The following is a 19,301-nucleotide window of genomic DNA, read 5'->3' as shown; positions in this document are numbered from 1 at the left end:
GCCTGCCTAGGGCACCATTATTGCACGAACTGCCCATGCGTCAAAGTGCACATTTGGTTTTATCCAAGTCAACTGACTTGAAGAAAACATAAAGTTTTATATTGCAGAGAGCCTCCAATAATGCAACTGATTAATCAGACAATGAGGTGCATGTTTTGCATAAATCATGTACAAATAAGTCTTTCATTACATTTTATTGTTTGACAAAATGGTTCAAGGAAAAATGAGTAAAAACATTCTGCAGCGGAACATTAAGGGTTTTTTATATTACGTGTAATTCAAATTGCATTGTTTAAGAGGATGGATTTGGGTAAGGCTCCTTCTTCAACAGCCAAATTATCAGACGTTGCAATTCAGCACCCAACTGTTGAATAACATACAGATTTGTGTGTCCCACTGAGTATTTCAGTTCTTCGGTGTTTTATGAATTTTAGAGTTTGGGAATCTCGTTTTTAATCAATGATTAGAAGTACTCTCTATGAGAATCATCATCTAATCATAGCTTCAATCACCACTTAAAATGTCTAAAGTTCAAAGAAAACAAATTGAGACAAAAAATGTTCATTATTGTAAATTTAATGAGCTGGAATCTGGGGTTCAAAGAGGTTTCTGAATAATTAAAGTGTAAATGGATGTGTTTTCTTTGAACAATCCAAACAGCGCCATACTGCTGCTGTGTAGTTCACTCTGGGACAAAGACATCATCAACACCGCTGCCACATTAGTGTGATGAGGTCACCAGGGGAACAATAAATGAAACCAATGGATGGAACCTATATGTGGATAAATTAAAAACAGGGGCTCATTAAAACTACATCTTAAAATGAGGCTTTGGAAGGTATTTTTTGTGGCCTTAAATATCTTTGTAATGAAATACTCCAAAAGTCACAATAAAAGCATTTTCACAGGTAAACTAATTATTTCTCACATGTGATGTTTATTGTTATTAAAAAAAAGCTAAACTAGTATCTTCAAATTAATCATATTCATTTCATATGAAATGGGAGGATCACTATAGTATAATTTTCAAAGGTTTAAGGTCGTTTTATGTCATTTGTAGGAAGCGTCTCTTTAAAAAAGGAAAAATAAAAACAAGCACACACAACCTTCCTGAATATAGCACTATGCTACCCTGTAAACTACTGCTTCATATATGCAAAGGGTGTCATCCTTTCCTATACTTTTATTTTCCCCATTCACGTTGTACAATTGTAGTAATTTGTGGAATGGCTGCTGTTAAAGGTTTATAGTTTTTATTATATTTTATACAAGAGCAGTGGATGAACATGTCAACCATATTACCGATATAAACATTACAGAGTTTTTCGGTGCTGACAAAAAAATTATTGCCTAAAAGGAAAATAGTCAACAAATCAACAATACGATATACTTCATTAGTTTATATTTTATTAGCTGGAATTCAATTCAATAAGTCATCTATGATGTCTTCCTGCAGTCTAACACTTTTCTCCTGATCATCATCGCTTCTTCCCAGCTGACCCAATGGGGGACTGTTAAGGAATGCATACATGGTCTACCGCTGCTTTATTGGGTTGAACAGCAATGCAGTAAATAAGAATGGATTTTAAAATATCACAATATATCTTATATCAATACAAAGCGCAGATATATAGGGATTTTCATTTTAGGTCATATTACCTAGCCCTACCATGCGGGCTGCTACAAGTTTCAGTGGTGCTGGAAGTTTTCACCTTACAGCTGTCACTACTATCTTAGTCAGTGAACTCACAATCAATGTTGGTATTTAACTGCTTTTGAGGTGGGCAGTGACACTTCCTTGTGTTGGACAACTTGTTTGCTGAATATTGGACCATTTGCATGTTGCTGGACGCTACCAGACCTTCTGGCCATTTTGTATCCCAGGACAGTCCGTTACTACAAATCCCAGCGGCCATTGCAGCTGATATGATGTGGCCGTCCCAAGTCTGATGTCACAGGAGGTAATATAAGAAGGTGAACGCTTTAATCCATTGCCTTCAGCTTGGGACATCAACACGGTTACCACGCAACTGAAGCATCTCGCTGGAGAAGAAGACGTCCCACGTGAATCCTTCATTTATTCTCTTTCGTTGGCCAAGACAAATTCATGAAAGAGGTTTCTGGAATGAGAAGGCCAGAAATTTCACTTTGCCGATCGAAGACCTGAGTTTAACACGTAACCCCGGAGTTTCAAGGAGACACAACTTTCCCTCCTTGTTTTGTACTAGTCAACTGCTGACGGTCAGATCATATTTTTCCTTTTCGCCAAGGAGGCCAAAAGACGGAGATTCACTACTTTCTTGGAGTATCCGTGGACACGTGGAACTCTTCACCCCCCCTCCTTTGTTTTCTCTCTCACTCGCTGCCCCAGAAGGAAGACTTCAACAAGTAAAATCCACCCTTTTATTTTCATTTCTTTATTAGGAATAGCTTGGGCAGGATAGAGGAGGTTTTAGTGCAATGTAGAATCGCCACTTAGAGTCTAATGTGTTCTGAATTGTATGTGCATGCCATTGTTCTTTTGAAACGTGATTACTGTTGTTTTCTGAGGCCGCCGAGTCTCGCAAGATTGTGCTTTCACCGTGTAAACACCTGAGAGCAGGTGCGCTGTGAAACTGGACTGCTATAATAACCTTATGGTGAAAATCAACCATTTTCTCTGTCTTCGACCTTCCTGCTTACTGGCTTGCCGCCAAAAGTTTTGTTATCCTTTGTCCTCGGGGTTTACAACCTTGCTGGGGGGAAAGTTTATGACTGCCTGCATCTCACTGAGCTACACTTTCTGGCGGGCTGCGCTCCCAAAGCTTCGTTCAACACCATATTCCCCTGTCATATTATCACTTTTGCCATAACTGCTGGTTTATTCCATACACACCCACTGCTGCCATCACACATTCCCTGGTGGAAACAGAGGCTGGGGACTCGGGGTTGGACTCTTTCATCACCCAGGCTGAAGTCACCGAGGTGGTTAAAAAGCTCCGCGGTGGCAAGGGTTCGGGGTTGGATGAGATCCGCCCTGAGTACCTCAAGTCTTTGGATGTTGTGGGGCTGTCATGGTTGACACGCCTCTTCAACATTGCGTGGCGGACGGGGACAGTGCCTTTGGATTGGCAGACTGGGGTGGTGGTCCCCCTTCATAAGAAGGGTGACCGGAGGGTGTGTTCCAACTACAGGGGTATCACACTCCTCAGCCTCCCTGGTAAGGCCTACGCCAGGGTATTGGAGAGGAGAGCCCGGCCGATAGTCGAACCTCGGCTTCAGGAGGAGCAGTGTGGTTTTTGTCCCGGGCGTGGAACACTGGACCAGCTCTATACCCTCTACAGGGTGCTCGAGGGTTCATGGGAGTTTGCCCAACCGGTTCACATGTGTTTTGTGGACCTGGAGAAGGCATTCGACTGTGTCCCTCGTGATGCCCTGTGGGGAGTGCTCCAGGAGTATGGAATTGGGGGCCCTTTACTAGGGGCCATCCGGTCCCTGTACGAGCGGAGCAGGAGTTTGGTCCGCATTGCCGGCACTAAGTCGGACCTGTTCGCAGTGCATGTTGGACTCCGGCAGGGCTGGACTCCGGCAGGGCTGCCCATTGTCACCGGTCCTGTTCATAACTTTTATGGACAGGATTTCTAGACGCAGCCAAGGGCCAGAGGAGGTCTGGTCTGGGGACCAGTGGATTTCGTCTCTTCTTTTTGCAGATGACGTGGTCCTGCTGGCCACCTCTAGCCAAGACCTACAGCATGCGCTGTGGCGGTTCGCAGCCGAGTGTGAAGCGGCTGGGATGAGGATCAGCTCCTCCAAGTCCGAGGCCATGGTACTCGACCGGAAAAGGGTGGCTTGTCCTCTTCAGGTTGGAGGGGAGTTCCTGCCTCAAGTGGAGGAGTTTAAGTATCTCGGGGTCTTGTTCACGAGTGAGGGAAGAATGCGGGAGATCGACAGACAGATCGGTGCGGCTGCCACAGTAATGGGGGCGCTGTGCCAGTGCGTTGTGGTGAAGAGAGAGCTGAGCCGAAAAGCAAAGCTCTCAATTTACTGGTCGGTCTACGTTCCTACCTTCACCGATGGCCATGAACTTTGGGTCATGACCGAAAGAACGAGATCCCGGATACAAGCGGCTGAAATGAGTTTCCTCCGTAGGGTGGCCGGGCACTCCCTTAGAGATAGGGTGAGGAGCTCGGCCATCCGGGAGGGGCTCGGAGTAGAGCCGCTGCTCCTCCACATCGAGAGGAGCCAGTTGAGGTGGCTCGGGCATCTATACCGGATGCCTCCTGGACGCCTTCCTCGGGAGGTGTTCCAGGCACGTCCCACCGGGAGAAGGCCCAGGACACGCTGGAGGGACTATGTCTCTCGGCTGGCCTGGGAACGCCTTGGGCTCCCCCTGGAGGAACTGGAGGAGGTGTCTGGAGAGAGGGACGTCTGGGCGTCTCTGTTGAGTCTGCTGCCCCCGCGGCCCGGTCCCGGATAAGCGGAAGACGACGAGACGAGACGAGCCCGGCCGATAGTCGAACCCCGGCTTCAGGAGGAGCAGTGTGGTTTTTGTCCCGGCCGTGGGACACCGGACCAGCTCTATACCCTCTACAGGGTACTCGAGGGTTCATGGGAGTTTGCCCAACCGGTCCACATGTGTTTTGTGGACCTGGAGAAAGCATTCGACTGTGTCCCTCGTGATGCCCTGTGGGGAGTGCTCCAGGAGTATGGATTCGGTGGCTCTTTACTATGGGCCATCTGGTCTCTGTACAAGCGGAGCAGGAGTTTGGTTCGCATTGCCGGCACTAAGTCGGACCTGTTCCCGGTGCATGTTGGACTCCGGCAGGGCTGCCCTTTGTCACCGGTCCTGTTCATAACTTTTATGGACAGGATTTCTAGGCGCAGCCAAGGGCCGGAGGGGGTCTGGTTTGGGAACCAGAGGATTTCATCTCTTCTTTTTGCAGATGACGTGGTCCTGCTGGCCCCATCTAGCCAAGACCTACAGCATGCACTGGGGCGGTTCGCAGCCGAGTGTGAAGCGGCTGGGATGAAGATCAGCTCCTCCAAGTCCGAGGCCATGGTTCTCAACCGGAAAAGGGTGGCTTGTCCTCTTCAGGTTGGAGGGGAGTTCCTGCCTCAAGTGGAGGAGTTTAAGTATCTCGGGGTCTTGTTCACGAGTGAGGGAAGAATGAAGCGGGAGATCGACAGACTGATCGGTGCGGCTGCCACAGTAATGGGGGCGCTGTGCCGGTCCGTTGTGGTGAAGAGAGATCTGAGCCGAAAAGCAAAGCTCTCGATTTACCGGTCGGTCTACATTCCTATCCTCAACTATGGCCATGAACTTTGGGTCATAACCGAAAGAACAAGATCCCGGATACAAGCGGCTGAAATGAGCTTTCTCCGTAGGGTGGCCGGGCACTCCCTTAGAGATAGGGTGAGGAGCTCGGCCATCCGGGAGGGGCTCGGAGTAGAGCCGCTGCTTCTCCACATCGAGAGGAGCCAGTTGAGGTGGCTCGGGCATCTATACCGGATGCCTCCTGGACGCCTTCCTCGGGAGGTGTTCCAGGCACGTCCCACCGGGAGGAGGCCCAGGGGACGGCCCAGGACACGCTGGAGGGACTATGTCTCTCGGCTGGCCTGGGAACGCCTTGGGCTCCACCCGGATGAGCTGGAGGAGGTGTCTGGGGAGAGGGACGTCTCTGCTGAGTCTGCTGCCCCCGCGACCCGGTCCCGGATAAAGCGGAAGACGATGAGTACGAGTACAAGTACCCACTGCTGTTTTGCTTTATTTTGTTTAGTTAGATATTTTACCCTTCTGTGTAGAACTTTGCATGTTTGATTAGGTGAAGATTATTGAATCGGAATAGCCAGGGAGATCAGGCTGTTGATTTAATAAATATTCACGTAGATAAAGAGAAGTCGTTTGTGTTTATTTTGTGCAAGAGTGATTTGTCAGTCAAAATAAGGTTAAAGTTCCCCACGTTTCGGCAGAAACGGTTGATTAAACAGTCACATCTCTGGTAATAGTTATCAATTATTACCGAGTATTTAACGGTTGTAATTATCAAAGGCGTTGAGCCACAATTACAACACCAGAAGACATCTCTGGTTTCGATTCATAAATGAGGATTTTTGGTTAAGAAATTAATTTTCTCAAATTATGATTTTTAATTATAATTATTGATAAATATTAGTCAGTCATTTTCTACCGCTTATTCCATAGTGGGTCGCAGGGAAGCTGGTGCCTATCTCCAGCAGTCTATGGGCGAGAGGCAGGGTACACCCTGGACAGGTCGCCAGTCTATCGCAGGGCAACACACAAACAACCAAGCACACTCATTCATACACATAAGGGCAATTTAGAGTGACCAATTAACAGGCATGTCTTTGGACTGTGGGAGGAAGCCGGAGTACCCGGTGAAAACCCACGCATGCACGGGGAGAACATGCAAACTCCATGCAGAAAGACCCCCGGCCGGGAATCGAACTCAGGACCTTCTTGCTGCAAGGCAACAGTGCTACCAACTGCGCCACCGTGCAGCCCCTGATAAATATAAATTAATCAATAATCATAATCCCAACACTTGCCGAATTTCTTTCTTCTGCTGATGCACATTTTATGCAAAATCCTAAAGTTTATTCCAGTAATGGCAGAGCTAGGGAGGGGTGTATGGATGATTGATTCAGCCAGCAGACTCAACGAAAGTAACTTTACATAGGAACACAGAAATAGTTTCGCTTAAAAAAAAAAAAAAAACAAATTCCAACAATCATCTGTTGTGAAATTGCAGAATATCAATATCTGTTAAAACAGCAAGAACTTTTATTAATATTTTGATTTTGAGTGTATTGAAATTGTTGAAGTTAGCTTAAACAGGTGTTGTACGTCTGCCTAGCTGTTAGCTTCCATCACTCTGAGGACATAATAAATTCCTGAAAAGCTCACAGTGATATGTCCTTCTACTACAGGCAGGGGAACTATTACTTTTAATAACTTTGCAGAACCTCACCTCAAAAAATCCAAACAAACCGTATTAAAAATGTGTGTATTATGCCTAAACGTCTGTGGAAGGAAACCGGCAAATTTAAACCAACTAACAATTCTGCAAGAAGGGTGGGCAAATATCCAGCCAGAACAATGTGAGAAGGTTGTTCATGGCAAACAAAGTGTGGCTGAGTTGCAACTGGGGCCGTATGTATATATTTGAGCCTGTACATATAAGTTTAACCATGCGTCAAGTCCAACAATGATTTTTATAACAATGGGTAAATGCGAACCTCCAACTAGAACATATGTATCTTGCCCAGTTTGTCCCATGGCTTGGCTGAAAGTTGTCATCTAACCGTTCAGGTTTAACGCATTAGCTGCCTGTAATGTCACTGCATTCCAGGTTACGTTTGTATCACAACATCTGATTCATTCTTGAGGTAATATGCATCATATTTCTTTAAGTGCCTTCAAATCCTCATGCTTGCACAAACAAAACAAAAACCTCACTAATGTTCACTTAAGATATACATTTTGAAATGTATGTTTACCAATATGCATGATGTTCTCCCTCCTCGGCTATTACTAATCTTTGTAATCATGCAGGATTCAGTCCAGATTACTCTTACTAAAAGGAAGCTTTAACAAGCCCCAGATCCATGCTCTGTCACATCAGCATAACTACCACCATCAAAGCAACAGACGTCACTGATCCAGAAATAAAACTAAGAGATGATGCTTTTTGCATTTTGTCCCCATCAAAAATGATGCTCTTGCCTCAAATCTAGTTAAAAGCTTATCTGCAGCTCACACAGACACGAGAAAGCTCAGAAGTCCAATGATTAGATAACAGTCTTTATCAAGCGTCAGGACTTCTCTGAAAACATTTAGCTAAAATGCAGATTTGTCACCTGCTACATCCATTTCTCTGACATTTTCACTCCATTTTACAGGCCTCTATTCACTAAACTACTTCTGAATTTAAATCTCAGTGGATAAAGAGGTTATTTTTCTAATGGTTTAACTTCATTCTGATGTGGAGAAATAAGTATTAACTACCAAACCGTCTGGTTTTATGTTTTACTTTGAAAACATTTTTAGGTTTTAAAACCTTTTCCTTTTATTTGGAAGCTGAAGTCCTTAATGGATTCATCTATTATGTTTGAGATTAAATATTAAATGCATTATCCAAATTTGAACAAAACTAGGGTCATACTGTAGAGAAAGTATCATTATTTTAATAATGTGAGAAAACACTGTGCAAAAGGTTTAAATCACCCCTAATTTCTTATACTCAGCTTTTAATGAAGTGAACTTTGTTCCAGTCTGGAAAAGTGTTCTTGATCAATAAGTTCCAGGTTTTCTGAAGGTCTTGCAATGTTTTTTTCATTTGATCTTGGATGTTTTTATTCACTTCTCTCCAGTCTACCTGACCAGAACATAATAAACATTGTCAGTTTGCTTTGTGCTGCTGATAAAGTGTCTGAGGTCTTGTCTTTACAAAACAAGAAAAAAAATCCAGTGACCCAACAGAGGGATAATTTGGTTGATCAGTTATCAGAATCAGCTTTATTGCCAAGTTCATACATACAACAAACAAGGAATTTGACTCCGGTACACTTTGCTCTCTGGGTTTCTTTTTTTTTTTTTTTGCGTTATAAGATATATTCTGCATATATCTTTATGTCCTTAAATACATATATACAATATTCACATATACAATGTTGGGACCATCCATTTTGGTCGTACATTTTGACATGCGCAGCTCAACAGACGTCGTAGCTCTGACATCACTGGGAGTATAAACCAGCTGAGATGGAGAGTTTTATTGCCATTTCAGCGTGTCTCACAGGACAGCGCAACGGAGGCGCATATCTGGAGAGACAAAAACTCGCAGGCCATTCCTGGAAGAGCTTGAAAGCTGTAAATCTGTCTGATACAAGAAGGTCATCAAGTTTATTCATGCCGATCAAAGACCGCGCCGAATCCTGGCGCAGGTGCAACCCCAGAGAGGTTCTATTTCCAAGGAGATGAGTTTCCTCCTTGTTATTCAGTCGACTAAACGGTTCTTCATCTTTTCCCGTCCTGGACGGATGAGAAATTACCATTCATTTTTTTTTTCTTAATTTGATCACGGACGCGTGGTCCCCCCTCCCCTCATTTTCCGTCAGACCTGATCCCTCGTCAACCGGTGGAGAGAAGAAATCAACATCAAAGTAATTTCGGTCCTTTCATATTAAACCGGATAAGTGCATTTAGAGGTCTGGGCAGGATGAGGCATAGTGAAGGTGATGTAGAATCACCAGTAGTTAATCCAAGTTATCAAGTTGTTGCATGCAATACTGATTGAAGTGTTTTATTCTGAGCTGTTTTTTGATTTGGTGCGCAAACGGTGCTGAATTGTGCGTGGTTAATGTTTTGTCCAGCTGATCTCAAATCAGCCAGGAGTTAGAAATTGGACTTTTAAAAGTTTTCATTCAAAGCAGTTGCTTTGACTGGGCCTCGTGGTCTGACCACTCTTTTGTCCCAGTTTTTATTACAAGAGATTTTCCACTGAGTTCCCGCCTCAGAGTTTTATGACCCTTTGTCCGAGATTTTGTGCGATCATCTGATAGTGGCTAAGAGCACCCAGCTCAACGTTTTATCAGCTGACCGCTGGAATCGAGACATCAACACACCAAGAGGACTTCTCTTTCCATTTAACCCAAATTACACATACGCATATATATTTTTCTTTTGTTATTATTGTTAGGTAGTCATTTTTATTCCTTTTGTGTAGAACGGTGCTTGTTAGTTAGGTGAAGGTTTTTGGACCAGAATAATTGTATATCAGGATTATTTGGCTTCCATAAATCTTCATATATATATAATTAAGAGAAGTGTTTGTGTTTATTTCGTGCAAGAGTGATTTATCTGTCAGAACAAGGTCGAAGATACTCCATCTTCGGTGAAGTGGTTGAATAAACAGTGACAGTTGGTGGTTTTGGTTAATAATTTGTAATTATTAAAGACCTTTGAGCCAATAATCACAACACCAGAGGACATCTCTGATTTCTATTCGTAAGTAATGATTTTTGGTTAAGAAATTATATATTTTTTTTTTTTCTCAAGCAATCTGCACACTGGAGGTGCACACTCTGGCTGTCTTAAGGAGAGGGCGGAGCCCGTCTGCTAAGAGGAGTGTGGCTGTGTTGTGCCTCAGATAAAAGGGGATCTTCTTGGCAGACACACACTTGTCATACAGCTCTCTACCAGTTGATAATTTCCTTAGCCAGAATGCTAGAAGCATTTCTGGTATGAACATAGATTCCAGGTGTACACCTTCCACCACTTTGGGGTTGTAGGTTTTCACACCTGGGTTCTTTAAAGAGCAAAGAAATTATGCTAACCCGGATCTAGGATTTTATCATTTGACTAAGATTTAGGAAAATCAACTTTATACCAGTTTCTCTTTTTTGAAATAAAAGAATAAAGACAATGGAGTGTAACACTTTGATGAGAATGTAACGTTTAAAATGGTAATTTATGTAGATGACAAAAGAAGCACATTTATCTGGCCCAAAGTAAACATCTCTGAGTTTAAGAAAGACTTTTGTCAGCAAAAATTCAGATTAGGTTTTTTTCTAAATACCTCAAAATGTGTCATTATTTGCTTCAGCAAAATGGTTTTTCATCAGGCCTAAACTCTGTTTCTCCCTGTCCTTCATTCAGCTTCTAACAAAAATAAAAAGTAAAATTATTGCAAACCTTTTTTGTTTGATTCACAATAATTTACATTCAGTCTAAAACCAGTCGAGACAGAGAACTGGTACAATATGTCCTATATTATTTTAATTTTAAATGACCTATAAATTGTTTTATTGAAATCTAAATATTTTGGATTTGGGCTAAAGCCCCCAATGTTTTGAGACCCTAAAAACGCCCCTGGTTTAGAATGAAATAATCTAAAAAATTTTTGTTTTATGACGTTTGGTTTTGCTTATGTTGAAAGCTCCACTATTTTAGTGCTAGCAGATTATCCGCTCAGCACATGTGCTCAGTTTGTGTGTTCTGTGTTTGCATTTTTTTTTTTTTTTACAGTTAAGACAAACTTTATTTGAAGGGTGATTTTAAACACAGAAGATAGGCCATGTTGGACCACTTGTTTGCTGAGTATTGGATTATCTGCACGTTGTTGGACGTCACTGTGCCCCTCCAATGGCATCGGCCATTTTGTACCCAGGACAGCCCGCTCCTACATATCCCATCGAGCATTGCGACTGATATGACTGGGCCTCCCAAGTCTGACGTCACAGGACGCTATATAGGAAGGCGCTCATTTTTGAAAACTCGCCTTCTGCTAGGACCGGACTAGTAATCGAAGTGCGCCACTTCAAGAGGGGAGATCTTTGCGGAGATCTTTGCAGAGTTCATTCATTCTCTCTCGTTGGACAACGAACAATTCATAACTGAGGTTTTTGGACTAAGAAGGCCAGAGATTTCACTTTGCCGATCGAAGACGTGAGTTGAACACGTAACTGAGAACACGGAGTTTCGGAGAGACGAACCGCTATCGTGTTTCATTTCCAAGTCGACTTTGATGGTCAGATCATATTTTTCCTTTTTGTCAAGAAGACCAAAGGACGAAGACTGACCGCTTTCCCTGAAGTTGATTGTGGACGCACAATTAACTTACCCTCACTTTTCCTCGCTCGAATTCCCTCGCTCAGGAAGAAGACGACACCAAGTAAAACCCATCTTTTATTTAATCTTTTATTTCTTTATTAGAAGGCCTGGGCAGGGTCAGAGGTTGTAGAAGCGATCAGAATCGCTGGTTAGGATCTCATGTGTTCTGAATAATATGTGCATGTAACCTTGCTTATTGAAACTTTGATGTGTTATGTTGATATCGGGATCCGCCGCGGTCCTGGAGCTGCTTGTGTTTACTATCTGAGAGTCAACGCGGGCGCGTTGTAAGACTGGACTGTTAAAACGACCTCATGGTAAAATTCTCCATTTCCCTTTTGTCTTCAATCTCACTGTGCTAGCTTGCTTGAAACGGTCGATTAAACAGTGACATCTCCGGCAATAGTTATTAATTATTACGGAGTATTTAACGGTTGTAATTGTCAAAGGCGCTGAGCCGCAATTACAACACCAGAAACATCTCTGGTCTCAATTCATAAATGAGGATTTTTGGTTAAGAAATTGATTTTGTCAGATTATGATTTGTAATTATAATTATTGATCAAGATTAATCAATCAATAATCATAAACCCAACAGCCATTATGTGCCATCCACGCTTATGCATTTTAACCCTTTTATTAATGGTATTTTAAAGGTATGTGTTTGATTTTGATGATAAGCTATAAGATTCTTTTGTTAGCTTTAACTGCTAAGAACACGTGTTGGCCTGCTAAGATCATTTACCCAAAAAGGTTGTTAGTTTTCAATCTAGTAAAATAATATTTACCTAAATATTATTTTATTAAACTTGATAACTAAGTAAAATTTCTCATAGATTTGGTTCTTTTTCAAAATAAATTTTCTTTAAATATTATTTTAATAAATAAAGGCAGCTAATTAAACACAGTTGAGAATTGGTCACCCAGAAGGTTAGTTTTATTCAGCAGATCATTCTTAAAATATTATTTTATTAAAATAATATTTTATTGGATCTTGCATTGTGAATGGTTGTCTAAAGGTATGCCAATTATTGCCTAAGTTAGTTCCAAGACTAACTTAACTTCACTTCCAGGTTCTTCAAGATAATCCTTGGTCCTCAAACATAAATAACATTGCATGGTAATGTTGCATCACTCTTTTGGTCATGATTCTCAATCATCTTTGATCAACTTGTTTATATTGTACATAACCTATTAGTCTTCCTTATTCTTTCATTCTGCTTGGTAGTTTAGTTGGATTGTTTTAGCATAGTAAAGAGTTTGTTGATTGAAATATGTTTGACTTTGAGTTGATTTACAGGTCCTTCTCAAAAAATTAGCATATTGTGATAAAGTTCATTATTTTCTATAATGTAATGATGAAAATTTAACATTCATATATTTTAGATTCATTGCACACTAACTGAAATATTTCAGGTCTTTTATTGTCTTAATACGGATGATTGTGGCATACAGCTCATGAAAACCCAAAATTCCTATCTCACAAAATTAGCATATTTAATCCGACCAATAAAAGAAAAGTGTTTTTAATACAAAAAACGTCAACCTTCAAATAATCATGTACAGTTATGCACTCAATACTTGGTCGGGAATCCTTTGGCAGAAATGACTGCTTCAATGCGGCGTGGCATGGAGGCAATCAGCCTGTGGCACTGCTGAGGTCTTATGGAGGCCCAGGATGCTTCGATAGCGGCCTTTAGCTCATCCAGAGTGTTGGGTCTTGAGTCTCTCAACGTTCTCTTCACAATATCCCACAGATTCTCTATGGGGTTCAGGTCAGGAGAGTTGGCAGGCCAATTGAGCACAGTGATACCATGGTCAGTAAACCATTTACCAGTGGTTTTGGCAATGTGAGCAGGTGCCAGGTCGTGCTGAAAAATGAAATCTTCATCTCCATAAAGCTTTTCAGCAGATGGAAGCATGAAGTGCTCCAAAATCTCCTGATAGCTAGCTGCATTGACCCTGCCCTTGATAAAACACAGTGGACCAACACCAGCAGCTGACACGGCACCCCAGACCATCACTGACTGTGGGTACTTGACACTGGACTTCTGGCATTTTGGCATTTCCTTCTCCCCAGTCTTCCTCCAGACTCTGGCACCTTGATTTCCGAATGACATGCAGAATTTGCTTTCATCCGTAAAAAGTACTTTGGACCACTGAGCAACAGTCCAGTGCTGCTTCTTTGTAGCCCAGGTCTGGGGAATGTGGCACCTGTAGCCCATTTCCTGCACACGCCTGTGCACGGTGGCTCTGGATGTTTCTACTCCAGACTCAGTCCACTGCTTCCGCAGGTCCCCCAAGGTCTGGAATCGGCCCTTCTCCACAATCTTCCTCAGGGTCCGGTCACCTCTTCTCGTTGTGCAGCGTTTTCTGCCACACTTTTTCCTTCCCACAGACTTCCCACTGAGGTGCCTTGATACAGAACTCTGGGAACAGCCTATTCGTTCAGAAATGTCTTTCTGTGTCTTACCCTCTTGCTTGAGGGTGTCAATAGTGGCCTTCTGGACAGCAGTCAGGTCGGCAGTCTTACCCATGATTGGGGTTTTGAGTGATGAACCAGGCTGGGAGTTTTAAAGGCCTCAGGAATCTTTTGCAGGTGTTTAGAGTTAACTTGTTGATTCAGATGATTAGGTTCATAGCTCGTTTAGAGACCCTTTTAATGATATGCTAATTTTGTGAGATAGGAATTTTGGGTTTTCATGAGCTGTATGCCAAAATCATCCGTATTAAGACAATAAAAGACCTGAAATATTTCAGTTAGTGTGCAATGAATCTAAAATATATGAATGTTAAATTTTCATCATGACATTATGGAAAATAATGAACTTTATCACAATATGCTAATATTTTGAGAAGGACCTGTATTTTTGTATTTTAAGAAATTGTGTGAATTCATTCCATGTATGTGCAGAGTTTATGTGTTCAATAATGTCAGAGCTGGTCTCATCCCTTTCAATTTTGTCCTAATACCACTGCCTTACTGGGCTGGTATTCACAGGACAACCCTTGACAGAATGAAATATTATTTAATAAAATATTCAAATATTAATATTAAATATTAAATAATATATTCATATTCATAATTACAACAGTTTTCTCTGCAAGTCCACCATCATCTCCACAGTCTTGAGTGGGTTAAGCTCCAGGTGGTTCTGACCACACCAGTGTACCAGCGGATCCACTTCCCGTATGTATGCAGACTCATCACTGTCCTGGATCAGACCAGTAACAGTGAAGGTAAGTAAGATAAGGTTATTTTTTTATATAGCGCCTTTCAGCAACGAGACACTCAAATCGCTGTACATACACTTACAATACAACCACAAAGCAAATAAACACAGATAGACACAGAAAAACAAATCAAATGATAAAATCAAACAACAGAGGTAATTTAAAAAAGTAAAATAAAATAAAATAAAGAGAATAGAATGACTGACAAGAAAATGAAAGGAAAATTGGACTGAAAATGCAACTATCCCAAGCCTAAATGGCACAGTCAAAGGCCACTCTAAACAAATAAGTTTTTAATCTTGATTTAAAGCAACTTAGGGTTTTGGCGCTTTTACAGTTTTCTGGCAGTTTAGTGGAGCATAAGGACTAAAAGCTGCTTCTCCATGTTTAGTTCTGGTTTTGGGTATGCAGAGTAGATTTGAGCCAGACGACCTGAGAGGTCTGGGTGGTTGATACACTAACAACAAGTCTGTAATGTATTTTGGTGTTAAGCCATTCAGTGATTTATAGACTAACAGAAATATTTTAAAGTCTATTCTCTGAGCTACAGGGAGCCAGTGTAGGGACTTTAGAACCGGGGTGATGTGCTCCACTTTCTTAGTTCTATTGAGGACGCGGGCAGCAGCGTTCTGGATCAACTGCAGATGTCTGATTGACTTTTTAGGCAGACCTGTGAAGACGGTGCCATCTCCAAACTTCAGGAGTTTCACAGATGGGTCCGCTGAGGTGCAGTCATTTGTGTAGAGGGGGAAGAGCAGTGAGGAGAGAACACACCACTCGGGGATGCCGTGCTGATGGTTCTTGTGCGGAAGAAGTTGCTCCCTAGCCTCACCTGCTGCTACCGGTCCTTCAGGAAGCTGATGATCCACTGACAGGCGGAGGCCAGGACTTTGAGCTGGTTGAGCTTCTGGTGGAGGATGTCTGAGTTGATAGTGTTGAAGGCTGAGCTGAAGTTCACAAACAGGATCCTGGCTTACATCCCTGGGTGGTCGAGGTGTTGAAGGATGAAGTGCAGTCCCAAGTTGATTGCATCATCTGCCAACCTGTTTGCCCGGTAGGCAAACTGCAAGGGGTCCAGCAGGGGGCTTGTGATGTCCTTCAGGTACTTCAACACCAGTCGTTCAAAGGATTTCATGACCACAGACGTCAGGGCGACAGGCCTGTAGTCATTTAATCTTGTGATGGTGTGTTTCTTGGTTACTGGGATGATGGTGGAGCATTTGAAACAGGAGGGAACCTCACACAGCTCCAGTGACTTGTTGAAGATCTCAATGAAGATAGGTGCCAGGTCAGCGCAGACTTTCAGGCATGATGGGGAGACATTATCAGGTCCTGGGGCCTTCTTTGTTTTCAGGCGCTGAAAGAACGTATTTACCTGGAATGGCTTCTGTAGGCAGGTTTTTTAAACCATTCCAAACAGCAGAAGCGTCTCCTTGTAAGAAGCTTTTCTTCAGAGTCTCACTATAGCTTCTCTTCGCTGCTTTGATCTCCTTGGCCAATTTGTCCTGTTTGTACAGGGGCCGGTCCCCGCTGCTGTGAGCTTCTTCTTTATCCCTGCGCAACTGCCTCAGATGAGAAGTGAATCAAGGTTTACTGTTATTCTATGTGCAGAAGGTCTTGGTCTGCACTCACATGTCCTCACAGAAACGGATATATTACATCACCACCTCAGTAAGTTGGTTTAAATCAGTGGCTGAAGTTTCAAAAACAGACCTGTAACTTCTCCTTGGAGTCTTCAGTCCACTTCTTAACAGTCCGAACCACAGATTTGGAAGCTTTTAATTTCTGCCTGTAGATTGGGATAAGATGGACCAGAGAGTGGTCAGAAAGTCCCAAAGCAGCCCTGGTGACAACATGATATGCATCCTTTAAAGTTGTGTAGCAGTGGTTCAGAGTGTTTTATCCCTGGTGGGACATTTAATTCCGGCCTGTTTACGGCAACACCACATCATCTCAATCAATTTAAGACCAAACTTGACAAGGACACTCAAAACCTTAATAATGATCTTTTTGGCCATTCAGGGGTGGACTTCCTGGTGTACTTTTGGAGCAAGGGACCGTCCGTCCATACTCACTTATCCTTATAGGGCCATGGGGGAACAGGTGCTTATGTCCAGTGGTCATTGGGCGAGATGCAGGGCCACCCCAGACAGGTCACCATCACAGGGCAACACAGAAACACACATGACAAACAACCATGCACGCACACACTGATAATTTAGAGACACTTGGAGACAATGGTTAACTATATGTTTATGGTGGAGGATGTTTATGTGGGAGAAATCCTGAGTACTCCACGAAAACCCATACATGCACAGGGAGAATATAAAAACTCAGTGCAGAAAGAGCCCAGGCTGGCCCTCTGGATCAGTGGCCTGCTGGCCTAAGTGGGCTTGAGTTTAAAGTCACAAACTGACTGAACATTTCTCTTTAGGGTTTTGTGGTAGAGGGCAAATTTCATGTTTTTTTTTCAAGAACTTTAAGTTGTCAAGGTTCTGAAACAGCAAAGTAGCCTCAGCCCCTTTAGAACAGTGCATTATGTGTTGATTTTTTAGATCTTTTAGCCTACTTTAGGCTGTCAGACAGATTCTATTTAGCTTTCTAAATTCTGCAGGTCTGACAGTAACAGGTCTGTGTGTGGCTAGGAAAGCCGAAATCAGCTTAAAAAATGAATTGGTTTTGATGATCCAAAAAATGGAGGTTATCCTGGAGGACAACCTAACTTAGATTTAAGCATGGATCAGATAACCAACAGTGACTCACCATGTTAATCAACATATAAATCTAAATAAAAAAGTATAAAATTAGTTATTTCTGAACTTGATGCCTATTATTTTCAAGCAAAACATTTACATAGCTCCTTTCTCTACTTCTTTGATTAAACCAATAAACATGGTTCTCTTACACATTAGTAAAATCAGAGACTGAAGGAGAGTAACTGCTGCAAAAAGGGGTTAAATCACAGCAGATGATCTGAGTCATTTTGGGGGGGGTTAACAATCCATCATGTATTTTTGCTTGCTGGGGTTAATCATCAGTCTGTGATGCAGCTTGTTGTTTTTATTGTGTGCTGTTAATATATGCGCCTTTCTGTGTATATTTAAATATGCTAGTACACAAACCGTGCCATCTGGAGTGTCTACTGTGCTGCCGGTGCATATTTTCAGGAATTAATACAGACATCCTCTTAAAAACTACTCTTACTGGCAGCACACAGTCTGGTATTCTGTGAAAATTCCTCAGCACAGACAGGGAAACAACAAACACTCAGTCATGCTGTTATATTGAGGATATAAACAACACGCTTTAATAAAATACTTAGTATCTCAGCTTCAGCCGCCAAACAATGGCTGCAAACAAGAACAAAAGCAAAGTGGGTGATGAGTGTCCACACATGGATTGATCTGAGAGTGACAAAATCTTGATCTGCTTGTTATTGAGCATCTTGGTCTCCTCACTGTTCACATATGGGTAATCCACTGCCCTGACAGTAATGGAAGGCAGCACTAAACATGTTTGGCCAGCATCCAACATGCCTTTTACACACATTCCCTCACTCATCTGCAGCCACAAAAGCCTCCCATCATCTAATCTCATCTCGCAGAGGGTGTGGCCAGACACAAATTTATATAATCTCCAACATGGAGGGAAACTACTGATGCTGACAGCTGACACCCCTGTACACTGATGCTGAAAGGGTTACACTCCCTCCTCATCCATCTACATTCATCCCATAATTTCCACAGAGAAAAGCAAGGGCAGATGTCAGTTTTTCCTTCCTGTTTCCACTGGTTTTTCTGGCAGATCTTTGTTTCTACTTCCTCTCATCTGTAGAGCCTAATGCTGACTGCTCTCTCTCCCTCCAGCTCTTCTCCATCTCTCTGCAATGCTACAGCACTCTGCTCTCTCCACACACAGCGTACCGTCAGCTGGCAGACGGAGGAAGAAAGAGGGAAACACTCACTGAATGGTAGATCCACCCAGCCTAATCGGGCAGCTGATGCCTTGTGTTCACACTGAAAACAAGCAAATGTTGACAGATATGCGAAGCAGCCTTCTTACCTTCTCTTCTCTCCAGATCTCCACCTCCCTGCTTGTGTTTGTGTTGCTCCCGACTGCAGCCACACAGTTTCTCTCGTTCCAATTTTTTTTCTTCCTTACTTCTTCCTCCTCTTCCTCCTGTGGCTGCTGCTCTCACTAACCTGCTGATGAGTGGCTGCTGCCTCTTTCTCTCTCGCCTCTGCCCCTCCTATCCCTCTCCTCCCTTTTCATGTCTGATACTCTGTTCCCAAAACCAGTGGAAAAGGCCAGTTAGGGCATCAGCAGTCCTGAAGCTTATCCTTTTTATTATTGTTAAAAATAGATTCACTGATATTTAATGTCACATGGATGTATTTATCTATGAGAGCCACAGGGTTTTATTCTACAAGGAGGTAAACGTACAACAACATGATTG

The 19,301-nt window shown here is 42.7% G+C and overlaps 1 protein-coding gene across 8 annotated transcripts in view; it reads right to left on the bottom strand.

Annotated features, from left to right (window-relative positions):
- Positions 1-19,058, bottom strand: part of LOC124863932 (MAGUK p55 subfamily member 3-like) — a 44,152-nt gene extending 25,094 nt beyond the window's left edge. For all 8 annotated transcript variants that reach the window (XM_047358500.1, XM_047358501.1, XM_047358504.1 and 5 more), the window contains exon 1: positions 18,908-19,058. The gene's annotated coding sequence lies outside the window, so the exon portion shown is untranslated. The remainder of the gene's footprint in view (positions 1-18,907) is intronic.
- Between the last annotated feature and the right edge of the window lie 243 nt (positions 19,059-19,301).

This window comes from Girardinichthys multiradiatus, chromosome Y, assembly GCF_021462225.1.
Source record: "Girardinichthys multiradiatus isolate DD_20200921_A chromosome Y, DD_fGirMul_XY1, whole genome shotgun sequence".
In the NCBI taxonomy this organism is placed as follows: Eukaryota; Metazoa; Chordata; class Actinopteri; order Cyprinodontiformes; family Goodeidae; genus Girardinichthys; species Girardinichthys multiradiatus.
This window is presented reverse-complemented; position numbering and strand designations above follow the sequence as displayed.